General features: G+C 44.2%; 1 protein-coding gene across 1 annotated transcript in view; it reads right to left on the bottom strand.

The window, feature by feature from the left end:
- pparab (peroxisome proliferator-activated receptor alpha b) overlaps nt 1–12,230 on the bottom strand; it is a 31,323-nt gene extending 19,093 nt beyond the window's left edge. The window contains exon 1 of the mRNA XM_053427283.1: nt 12,025–12,230. The gene's annotated coding sequence lies outside the window, so the exon portion shown is untranslated. The remainder of the gene's footprint in view (nt 1–12,024) is intronic.
- Nucleotides 12,231–12,560: the final 330 nt, after the last annotated feature.

The following is a 12,560-nucleotide window of genomic DNA, read 5'->3' as shown; positions in this document are numbered from 1 at the left end:
TGCTCAAAACATTTCGGTCCCCAGTGTTAAGTGTGAGTCTATTTAAAAGGTTTAATGACATAAATACATGGTTTGAAGTAGCTAGAGAGAGTAAAGATCATTTAGATATAGCTTGTCTTCAAATTGCAGGAGGCAAATAAGATAGATCCATGGGATTCTCATTCATGGCCAAATTCAAAAAATGCAGGGTTGGAACCATTGGGACAAACAGCAGGGAAATGCACAGAACATTCAAGTTGGGGTGTCTGTGTAGAGCATGCAAGAGGAAAGACAAAATGTACAAATTCAGCTGCACAAATCAAATTAAAACAGGCACTGGGCTCTCTTGTCCAAGTTGACATCTTGGTTCATCAACACGGCCACTTTCTGGATATATTCTTCACTATTCTCACATGGGATCACTCTGACACACACTAACATTTACTAGGGGGCTGGTAGGTAGTATTCTGGACAATGTCCGGAGCCAATGAGCGGGACATTTGCGTTCTCAAATATAGCCTCTCCGCAGACAAAACCACTATGCAATGAAGAAAATGTCATCATCAGAACTAAATCCGATAGTGAGAAGGACCCTGGAGATTCCTACCAGCTCTGAAGTCATGAAGAGAAGTCTGGCAGTGTTAGCTCTGCTAGGATAAAGCAAACCTCTTTAGCATTCAGCCTGTAGCTCCTGACCTTCAGCTCTTTTAGAGGACATCCTGTTCCATAAACTCACTTCACTCAGCACTTACTCGTTATAAAACTGCTTCAAGTCTAACATAAAAAGCTTCTTTGAGACAGTTTTACTAGCGTCAAACTTGTGCCTGTCAACTATTTAGGAACTTAATTTGGTGCGATCAACAAGTCCAGATATGGATCAGTCTGTAGTGGAAAGTGCAGAGTAAGGCTTTGTGTCAACACACGTCAAGCGTAACTTTCTATTTAAATAACATACATGACACAAGCTCTATTCTAAACCCATGACCCCCTACCAGCAGAAGAGGTGGACCAAGGTAACCTTGTGTTGCCACCAAAATACACAACGACAATGTAAACACACAGAGCTACTAAGCTACAGATTGCAGAGGTCTAGTGGATTAAGACAGAGGAAGACTGGGAGAGGGTGAAGAAGAATGTCTGTTAAGCTACATTACGAAGCCATTAACAGCGATGTGCAAGACAGGATGAACAAGTGAGGCAGAGGGAGAGAGGAAACAGACGTTCTACGGCAACAGCAAACCTTTGTCCCATAGGTCAAGACGTCTCATGTGCTCACTCAACCAAGCCTGCCAATGGTTCTGGGCACAGTGAATGGGGGATGAGCTGGGTTGTACGTGGTTGTGTGCATGTTAGTTTTGGGGTAAGAGTATCAAAGGCAATGATGAGGGTTACATTGACAAAAGACCTCAAGGCCGACGGTGCCATGGTTCATGTAGGGTGGGTACATGAAGACGCTGCTACCTCTTGTATTCAATCTCTCTGTAAAATCAATGAGTCCCACTTTTAGTTGCTACAAAAATAGGTTTAACTGTGCGCACGTCTGTAACTCTAACGCAGGATGTACGAGTGGAGCATAAATAATCCATACAGGCCGATGGATTTCTGCACTGAGTAGTCACCCAACCCCCCCACCCCCACCCCCCCCCCCCCCCAACCCCCATTAAACTCCTCCAACTCAGTCAAGACCTATATTAGACAGACAAGCTGTGAAGCGGCTACTAAGCCCTGGCTGAGGCAGATAAACAGGATCTGAGCAGGACATGCAGACAACCTTCCAACAGAAAAGGACATAACAGAGAAAGTTTATAGAGCTAGATCCTCAAGACATAGATCTGCGAATCAGCAGCCCTGCTGAGTTGACAGCCTCATTAGTGATATCACTCTATAAGAACTTGAAAAGGACTATGTTATCTGATCACTTGGCATACATCCACACAGTAGCTGATCGGAGGAGGAACACAATCACTCAGTCTCAGTGACTATTGTCTCTGGGGGTCCAGTAAAGATTCATGCTTGACAAATACAATAACAAAGAGTGTGATGACAAGGAAACAGACATAAAGCTGGAAGCAGACCAAAAGGATGGCAAAAACAACAAGATGAAAAACACTGTTGTGCTTCCAAGTTCAGGAGAGAACATACCTTGGCAGGGAAGGGAAGTTTGCTCATGTACTATTTGTGTGATGTGGTAATAACAAAACCAGTATTGCTACCAATCTTTGAAAGACAGTTTGTAATTAAAGGTAATATAATAAGAAACACAATAATAAAAATGAATAATAACAATAATAAATTCAGTCCTCCGTGCAACTTTGATCCCTGACAACATGACACCGGCTCTTTCCAAGAGTTTGTGTGGTCGTTCACTGTGTATACATGTGTGTGTGTGCTTGTGAGTGTGTGACAAAGAGTGCACCTCATGTTAATGTTTAACCAACCCCTCCTGTGGCCTTACAGACAGGCCTGTAAGAAGAAGGGGCCCAGAAGGGAAGACCAGTGGTCTTAGAGTTGTAACATGGGCTGATGAGGCTGATGGGGCTGCCCCCCCCCCCCCCCCCCCCCCCCCCCCCGCTTCTGCCTGTCCATTTGTTTGAATGGTTCACTCTTAGGAGCTCAGCCTGGACCGTGCCCGCAGAGTAAACACTCGTTTGAACCCTTATCACTCAGGGACAGATATGCTGGCCGGCGCCCTCTTATCGTTATGTAGATTGGCCAAAGTACAGGCCAGGGAAGTGATTGACATTGGACTTGAGCTGCAGCCTCGGACAGATGAGCCATATGATAGCTAACCTTACAACTACTCTGCTATCAGGTCACTTACCTCAACACCGGGTCATGTTAATGTAATGTAATATAATTTCAATTTTTTATTTCAAATGCATACTATGAATGTTGCAGAGTTTACTCCTCACCTCACCACCCCCCTTCCAAACATGAACGAGAACCTCAGGCAGCCTTCAATTGTCATAACAACTCAAAAGGTGTTTAGATTGTCCGGTTTGGATGGCTGCAAAAAAAATGGGCGGGCCCTGTAGAGAGGACCCACTCCTGATGTAAATATAAAGTATTTAAAATGTAAAAGGCCCATTCTAGGCTAAAGAATCCTACAACTTAGACTATTACACACTAGTGAGAACATCACTAGAATAATTTTATATTAAATATCTGCCAATAGATTGATATTGCTTTGAAGTGACTGCTGGTGAGCATGGAGCTTTAATCTGTCACGTTTCAGTCACTATATCTCACACACTTTCCCACACGTCCAATAGAAACTCAACTACCAGGCAGGGAATGCACAATGCAGGAAAAGCGTGTGTGTGTGTGAGTTACCAGACATATACGATACAAGTTTACATGTATGTGGAGACGTCTGGAGGAAAGCTGCATCATGGAAACACATTTTGAGTCAAGCAGCCATGTCAGGTGTGTTTTGACAGTCAGGTAGCTTATTGTAGGTAGCAAAGGCAAACATAGCACGAACCAAGGGTGGTGGAGGGCTGTGCTCTGAACCCACTGGCCAAGGCAGCGCAAATCACTTCCTTTCTGAAAGTTCTTATTCGGGAACTGAATATAGCAGGAGACCTTTTGAGGATCTTTAACAATTCACATTCATGACTATGACCTAAATTTCTCACATTCACCGTACACTGTTAAGCTGTATACCAGTAGGATTAATATATTGGCTTTACAATATAGAGATCCATCATTGGATGTCAGCATATTCAACACCCACGGCTGCAGCGAGTTGAGAAATAAAACAAGTCCCATAAACCCCGGTGGACTCTGACCTCTGCATTGACAGCGTGTCTGGTGTCAAAATAATAATTAAATGTCCACACATGCTCACGAGACGATAGCACATGCAATCTGACCATAAAACACGGCAGGAGGTGCAGTGTGACAGTGTATCATGTGACCTTAAAGGCCTGCAGAGACCTGACCCTTCACGCTGCGTCGTTGAACCCCCCCCCCCCTACACACACACACTAAAACACACACACACACACACACACAGCCACACAGCATTATGTGATGGATAGTGCTCGTGTGTATGATGTAGAGTCAACATGAAAAATGGATGTGATGCTCTGCGCAGCAATATGAGATAAGATTATCCTTTATCAGTCCCTCAAAGGGGGGAAATTGCTGTGTTACAGGAGCAAAGGGAATGGTAAAAATAGAAACACCAGTAAAAATCTGATAAGTATAAATAAGTAAACGAATATAAACAAAGGGAAACACAACAGAATACATAGGGTGATGTTGAAAAATCAAGGAAAACTAATTTAGGGATAATCAGTTTTGGGAAACATGTCAATATAGAAAATGTAGACAGCTGGATTTGGGTGCGTAAACTGCATCGCACAGAGACTTGTACTTAAAAGGGAGGACCACCTACACGTGACCATCAACAACACGCATCTCAAGAACTAGAATAGGGATCTAATTGGCTCATGTTTTTAAAATGTTGTAATTACATACATTTCTTTGGACAAGTTTAAAGTATATTTAACTTGACCAGCTGTCTCAAACTTCAAGTAAATAACATAAATACATAAATATTAGTTTTAATACAAAAAACTACTCAAAGGAAACATGTTGAAAAAAAACGTTATGGGAAGTGTTTAATCGCATGAAACTTACAACAAGAGAAAGACAGTGTACCTGAGTGAGTGGTGATGATATGCTAGATATGAATGATATTAAACCTATTGTAGATTCTTTCTGCTTTGAATGGAGTCCTGATGTGTCAGCAACATCTGAGGTCGTGTGCAGAAATGCCACAGCTGCTGTGTAACCTTGACCCGCAGCACGGCCCCAGCTCAACTCCCTGCAGCAGTGTTACATGTAGTCACAGCTGAGCCTGGCAGGCTCGGCCCTCGCTGTTTCCAGCTGCGAAAATCACCCACAGCTAACAACGCTGTCCTTAAGCAACACCTCCGCTCTTTGCCAAGTGCAGGCTCCTGGCTGCCACTCTCTGCTTATTTCCAAATCAGTCGCATGGAACAAGAAGGCCACCGTTACAAAACATCTCTGCGGTTCATCCACGCTGGAAATGACTAGTGTGGAAATTGGCTTTTTTTCGTCTCAGCTGTAGACAGATGTAGGTCCATGGTAACAAGACAGAAATCTGACCTTACATTTATTTAATGGAGCAACAACACCATAAAATACATAAAAAAGACCTACACTATCATTGTGACTGCTTTCCCCTCTTTCCATGCTCATGTTTTGATATACAGACAACAAATGTCAACATGGCTTTGACTACATGAAATATACTTGTGCTCATTTCAAGGATAGATACAGAGACAGGCAATTTTTAACATTATGTCCAGTGCAAATATGCTCCACGCATCAATACCAGCTCCAGAAATAAAAATACTGCACGTGTGATCAGCAAAATGAACATATCATGGCTGGTGCCAAAGAGAAGGGAATGTTCAACTGAGTCCATACCTCTCCAGCAGCAGCCCTGTGCCCTGAGGCTGTCAAGATACAATACCTTCATTCCCCGACCACACAGAGACACAAGGACAGCAGACAAAGGGACGAGGCCTGTTCAAGAATTTTCTGTTTTGAGGGAGTTTTTGCATTAATAATGAAAAACAATGAGGTTGGAAGTGGTGCCAGAGAACAGAAAATCAGCCAAAACTGAGATGAGAACAACATGAGGCGGGGAGCAGTTCGTCTTCGCTCTGACAGCTGTGTGTATCTTATTTCATTTTCCAGCATGACACTGGAGTCCTGAGTTCCCCCTTTGCCGGCTGCCAGAGCAGCCCACGTGTTTGTGGGGAGACGTGCAGCACACAGGCCTGGTGACAGGACTCGGTCATCAGCTACTGCAGTAGGTTCACGGTGTATACGACAAATAGACCAAAGGACTCTGATGTGCAGCGCATAATCGAAATGAAAATCTTGTAAGTCTGTCCAAGAGCCACAAACTCCTGCATTATAGAACAATAATTGATTCGAAACACCCAATCACACAATACAGTTGTCACATTCTGTTTGCTTCTCAATAAGATCCCAAAGAGCTGAAAGGGTCTGTTTAACTCGCCGTGGCAGAAATAGTACCCTTAATCCAAAACAATCTTTTCCCTGCCTCGACCTCTGGCATGCTCATCTGTCATGTTAATAAACGCTCTGAATTCCCATACAAGTGTCAAAGAGCTCTGCTTCACCTTCTCAAGCAAAGTTGACACCCCATGAATACTTCAGAGGCCTTGTTTGTTTCGCTGTGTACAATAAGAATCAAAAGTAAAATGAGGTCATAAAAGATGAAGTATTTTCTGACCGCGCTGAGAGACAGTGGGCTTTGTCAGTAATAGAATTAAAATGGGAGAGTAGCTAAGACCAGCAGGGGGGGGGTGCAGGTAATTGATGAGGATTTCTACAGGCCGCGGCTCACGTGGACGAGGATCAGATACTATTGCCTCCAGTGTTGCCATAGTTACTTTGAAAAAGTAACTTAGTTACTTTACAAGTTACTTGATTTTAAAAGTAACTAAGTTAGATTACAAGTTACTTGATTTTAAAAGTAACTAAGTTAGATTACAAGTTACTTTATTAGTTACATTCAGCAGCTGCCGACAACACCCCCGCCGCCTCAACATAAAAATGACAACCGGTTTTGCCAACACTAACTTTATTAGACACCACCGGAGGCCCCCCCCCCCCCCCCCCCGCGCGAACGGAGGGTTCCCCCAACGGGCGCTGTAGCTGATGTGATCTGACGGGACCGACACGCGTCCAGAGTCGCTGTCGCCGACCGCCGTACCCGGTCCCCTCCAACCGGTCCCCGCCTTCCGCAGCGCCGACGGACACCGCCCCGCGGCATACTAGAAGGAAAGCCCCCGCACCGCGGATGAGCACATCCCCCCCTAAAAAAACGTCGATTTGTGCCGCACACCGAGCCTCCGGCGGCGTGGTGAGGAGGGCGACGGGGCGACTGCTCCCCCAGCCGCAGGACGTGCCCAGCGGGTTAACCACAAATACCGAAATAGTAACGCAAGGTGACTTGGACAAGTAATTTTAATCTGATTACTGGTTTGGAAATAGTAACGCGTTAGATTACTCGTTACTGAAAAAAGTGGTCAGATTAGAGTAACGCGTTACTAAGTAGCGCGTTACCGGCATCACTGATTGCCTCAACGTTAAGTTAACGAGAAAGAGTAAATCTCCCAACAATGGGTCTGTCTTAGTCTTCGACAAAAGTGATGTTGAAAAAATGTGGCGCGCAAACCTGAAACACAGGCCTGGGAGAGACAAAGAGCCACAGTGAGAAAGACATTCCTTTACAAGCGACACCAGTCAAAGTCCTCCTGTCAAATCCTCCTGCCGGGTCCCCTCACGGTTTAAAGCACAAAACTCGGCTTATACGCAGCGTTGCTTCCCGATCATGAGCGCAGACAATCTCCTGTCCAGAGCTGCTTACTGTAAATCTGGCGGGGGGCACCCAATCCTATTCAACCCAGAAAGAGTTTAGCGTAAGGAAGGCTCAAAGAGGAGCAGACCTGGCTCAGATGAAGGTCAAACCCGGGACCCATAGAGGACACCTGTTGCAAAACAAACACATCTTAGAAATGACTGGAAAGAGACACAACAGCCCTTGCTGAGCTGAAAAACACTTTGGATTGTGGGTGTGATACTACAGGTGCAAGGGAGAAGGTGAAATTTGATCCAGGAAGTGCAGCTTGAATAACACCTCCATGAGTTTGAAGCTTTATCAGACATCACAACCCTTGTCGGCTGGGATTTAACAATATATGGAAAGTAATCACAGCAGCATCCTTTCATCTTGCATCTTAATGATGGAAAATAAAGCAAAAACGGTTTCATTTACAACTTAATGCACAAATATGTGTCATGCATGGCCTTGTTTAGCCCAATATGGAGCCAACTCAGCTGCCTGGAGGAGATGGTTTATCCTTTTCACTGTTAATGCTGCTTTAAGGCATCAAACTAGATGATGGTTAGATTCTCCAACAACACCTGGAACACCTGTCTCTACACCTTTCATATGTCAGACAGATTCTTTGTTGTTACTCCTGTGTCCAAATGAGTCTGACACCTGGACTTCCTTTGAGCCTAAAAATGCACCACATGATTTTAAACACATTTAAATGTAGTTGGAGGACGCTTTAAACAGTTTGTTTCAAACACAACCCAACCGCAAGTCCCTAGTTCAAGACCCCCCCCGCTGTGGAGGCTGATTTCTCTGGGGTTATTCTTTCAAGTGACAAATACCAGAAGTGCAGAGTGGATTAGGCAGTGGTATAGTTCATCCCTGTTGGACACAAGAGTTGGAAGAGCCTTCTGAAGAAAATATCCCCAGTGGTCACATTTATTTCTAGCACTCTTATGCCATATGTTATACAGGAACTTGAAAAAAAGGGTCGTGAAACTCAGCTCTTGTTAACATACTTTCAATAAACCTTTACAGGCCAAAAAAACACACGTTATAAAATGTTCAGCTGGCAAGGGACCCTTTCTAGTATCTTTACAAGCATATTAGAAAATAACTTCCTCAACAAAGTAACAAGGTCCTGTACAAGTGGATCAAACAACAATAAAATGCATTACTAATTGAAAAGGTTGTTATCTGCATTATAGATATAGTTCAGTCAGACAGCTCACGGTCAAATGTTTATTGCAACATGTTAGTGTTCGGCGTCTAGGCTCCGACATAATCACACCCCAGATATGATTACATAGATATGATGGGAGTGATGAGCAAATATTTATAACCCCCCAGTCGGAGCCTAGAAGTGGATGGTGTGGTGGTGGGTGGGCTGAAGAAACTGGCAGCAGTAAAGGGAATGATGGGAAAATCAGCTTAAATAGACCGCCTAATAGGGTGGGGGTGTTTTATAGATGATTGTGGAGGGTGAGGTAGGTCACATGATTGGAGCAGCAAGTAATACTGAATCTAATTTTGAGTGACCACTCATTCATCAGCACAAAATTGGCAAGCAACCAAACAAAGTAAGAAAGAAGAAAAGTATATCCCCTCCCATATTCTCCCTTTCTTATGGACAAAGACAGTTATAATATAACAGATATAATATGGATTTTATTACAGTAATCGCCCGTTTCCAGTGTGAAATGCTTTCTGACTCAGCCTATATGGTGCATATTGGCAGCCCAGTAATCCCTTGCCTAACCCTTATGGTATATATGCTATAGAATGAGAACTCTATTCTTGTTTCTGTCTTTAGAAGCTGGTCTCTCTTCCGGGTGTTAATGCAGCAGTGCAGACGCTAATGAAAGGTTTCAGGTTTCTGGAGGACAACACTGTCAGAGCGCAGCAGCTAGAGAGAAACCAGCTACAGGAGATTTTTTTTTAAATAAAAACTTGGCAGGGCGAGTTCCTTAATGCTCACTTAAAGCAGCACAAGCACTTGCCTGAACAGTGAGGTCTGACAGTTTGTCTCATGTACTGTGCACGGCAGATAAGACTATCTCTAAATGCATTGCATTTCTCAAACCATCACAATAGCAAGGTCTGATGAATTACGAGCTGTGATAAGACTTGGAAATAAAAGAGGGCACTCCCGCAACACTGAGTTCAGACAGGGTGTCATATTTACTTCCATTTGTTTATTTGTTTAATAACTAGGATTTGACATTATCTCAGTGTTCTATGTATTAACTCCACCCATTTAGGACAGAACTAAATTACATATATACATTCAATGTTTTTCAATTTTGTGTTTTCAGTTGTTTCTTCAAAAAAATCTTACAGGGTTTTTCTAAGCCACACTTCTGACTGAAGACCTTTGGTCCTGAGGGAAATTCCACATCTCCGTGGAGACAAGCTTTAAAGGGTCAGCAAATACAGGTAAAAGCCTGGTACACAGCACTGAGCTGTATCTTGATGTGCATGTATTTGGAGCAGGACTGTGCAGAATAGAGAACCTTTCTTCAGTTCTCCTCAGAGTCTCACTATTAGCAGACGTGTCTGCAGACAGCTTGACCTCCACATGCACTTTGCAATCGCTGCTAAAAATGTGAGTCTCTTTCGACCACATGCCTTCAAAACCATAATCACACATTGTCTCGCGGTGGTAGCCAGTCAATCCAAATGGAAAAAAAATCATAATAAAACATGGAGGTTGTAAAAAGGAACGCTGAAGGGCTTCTACTGTGGAACTCCTTCCCACTTTTATGAATTGAAGGCATTTTAATCTTAAAAAGACATTGAGGGGAGGGAACAGTTATAAGAGTAGACACCTGAAATCACACATAGGACCGGTTTATAAAGGATGCATTCCTATATTGCCTAGGGGAATGGGACATGTATAGGATCTGGGTCAAATTTCCCTTCAACAGAAACAAGGCCATCGGTCCTTTTTAAATAAGGGACTAAAGCACAAGTCGAGGTGTTGAATGCCATGCCCACAGCTTTCACATAGTAAAGAACACTATTATTCACTGTGACTATGCATTTCTTCCTTCATATACGAACCATATGCAACAGTGATAAGTAAAGTGTTTGGTAATCTCTGAACTTCAGTCATCACACAAGGTAAACACTTCTCCTTCATTGATTAATGAATAATTATGTAACTCCCCTCTGTAAGCTGGGAGGAACAGAAGTCGTGCACGTCCAGCGCAAGAAGGGAGAGGGAGCGAGTCACTGAGGTAGAGAGAGGTGTTGAGAGAGAGTGAAATGCTTCAGGAGTCACAGACAGCACCTGCAGATATATTCACCACTGCTTCAACCATTCCATCCATCCAGCACCGCAACCCGTCACAGTAAAGTGCCTCACGCAGATTATAAGCAAGGTTAAAATAAATAGTTTTCATGCCTTTAGTGGTTTTCACGCAATATTTCAAACCTGTCTCAAAGGCTTATGGGACTAGAAAGATGAATTGTTCAACTTTTAAGCTTCATTCTTGGCATGTGTCTTCTTTGTGGGCCTTGGAAGTGAAGAGTCAAATTTGGTGCAATCCGGACTCGCAATAAGTTCAATATTAATGAAAAATTGTATAAACAAGCAACCAGTGGTCAATGGGGGAGGGGCAGTGTGCCTTCAGTCTGTGGGCCAAGTTGTTAATGTCTACTTTAAAGTTCCTCTTTGGTAAATTCCCCTCAAAGAAAAAGCACACCATTCAATCTATTGCTGTAATGCTTTACATGTAGCAGAATTAGACAACTCATGTTCAAGCCTTAAAGTCGTGAACTTATATGAAAAAATAACCCCAGGTGAGTCAAAACTCTGTTGCAGATAAACCAGGTAGGATGAACACTGTTTTCTAACTTTACTCCCCAGGGCATTAACACAGGAAATGCAAACAGTCCATTCCATGCAGGCAGATTTACAACAGGTGCTGCACATGCATCTTATAGAGTCACATGTATTTCAGAAGCGTCCGTGTCATGTGACCTACTGACTCCAAACCAATGCTGATTTGTGTTAATTACCTGGACAAATAAGACGGAGCTCCTTTTATTGGATTTGAGTGCTTCGAACATTTTATATTAATATTTTGTCCAATCATATTTCTTTCAGTCGCTTCCATGTCATGTGACCCGATGCAGGTGTCATGGGTGTGTGTCTAGCAATCAGAGCTTAATTTACGCACAACATTGAGCCTCCATCGTTACTGTCAGACCTGCTGAGCAGAGACATATAAGCGATGTGCAGCTTCTTCTTGCAGCAGGCAGATAAACAGCCTTTGTATCGAGTGCATGGCTCACTGATGAAGAGCTTACATCACAGAGAGATTGTCTATTGATGAGCCAGGGCCACTTGAGCTGCGCAGGCGTACACACTGAAATCTCATCAGCACCCTCTCTCCATACAATAACAATGTTATGGCAAACCTGAAGGAGGATTTATCGATCTGGAGCCCAGCTGCATGCAAACAGCCCCGGGTGTGCGCGCTCTGCTCCCGGCTGCAGAGCTGCTGCTGCACCGTGCGCTGCGACCCGGCTGCAGGAGCCACATTCCCTCACAGGCTGCCGCTGCAGGAGGGTGCACCTCGCTCAACAACACACACTATCAAGAAACAAGGCCAATAGAGACTATCTACCTTCCCATAAACAGCCCGATCCGAAGCCGCCATGTCCCCGGGAGTCTTCGGTGCCAGATCGAGAGAGGAGCGAGGAGCAGGAGGGTGAAGAAGAGCCGCCGACCCGCCGACCGCGTCCTTGTTTGTTTCCCCACAGCGCTGCCGCTGTCAAAAGTCCCCCACCACTTCCATACAAAGCAGAGCCACGGCGATCACACCCGCAGGAAGTGACGCCATGACTGACAGCTGGTAGAGAGGGGAAGCCCACACCCCCCTTGACACACCCATTGTCTCAGCCAATAGAGTCAGCGGGTCCCCGGGAGAAGGACTCCCCCTCGCCATGGTGACAGGCCCACCGGGTTGGGTGAGGTCGCGGGAATAAAAAGTGCTTTTAATAAATGTCCCAATAAATATAAATGAAAAGACGACAGAGAGGTGCTGCTGCAGAACGATGGGTCCAAACATATAGGATTTATTATGATGTGATTATCAGAGACAGTGATTCTGAACTGAAGGAATACGGTCAGTGATTTTAGCACCCGACCTCATCTGAGCCT

The sequence above is a fragment of the Pleuronectes platessa genome, chromosome 7 (assembly GCF_947347685.1).
Source record: "Pleuronectes platessa chromosome 7, fPlePla1.1, whole genome shotgun sequence".
Taxonomy (NCBI): domain Eukaryota; kingdom Metazoa; phylum Chordata; class Actinopteri; order Pleuronectiformes; family Pleuronectidae; genus Pleuronectes; species Pleuronectes platessa.
Note: the sequence above shows the minus strand (reverse complement) of the source record. Positions and strands in the feature narration are given on the sequence as shown.